Source organism: Trachymyrmex septentrionalis, unplaced genomic scaffold, assembly GCF_001594115.1.
Source record: "Trachymyrmex septentrionalis isolate Tsep2-gDNA-1 unplaced genomic scaffold, Tsep1.0 scaffold126, whole genome shotgun sequence".
In the NCBI taxonomy this organism is placed as follows: Eukaryota; Metazoa; Arthropoda; class Insecta; order Hymenoptera; family Formicidae; genus Trachymyrmex; species Trachymyrmex septentrionalis.
In genome coordinates, this window is record NW_017304395.1 from 19,841 (window position 1) to 20,183 (window position 343).

Below are 343 nucleotides of genomic sequence, written 5' to 3' on the forward strand. Positions count from 1 at the left end.
AGAGGGAGGAAGAAAATTTGTTAGGAGATTTCAATGCTAGGATAGAAAGAGAGGGAGGTTTTGGAAACGAGGAGGAGGAAGGGAAAGTAGTGATATGTGAGAGAAGTTCGAGGGATGGGGTGGTGAGTAGACAAGGAAGGGATTTGTTAGAGTTGGTCGAGGAAAGAGGCTCATCTTGAACGAGAAGAAACGAGGGGACGAAGAGGGGGAGTGGACATTTGAAAAAGCTGAGGGAAAATCAGTGATTGATTTTGGGTTTACTAATTGGGTGGCGTGGGGGAAGATAGATAGCTTTGAGGTGGGGAATAGGATAGAGTCGGACCATCAGCCGTTAGTAGTTGAG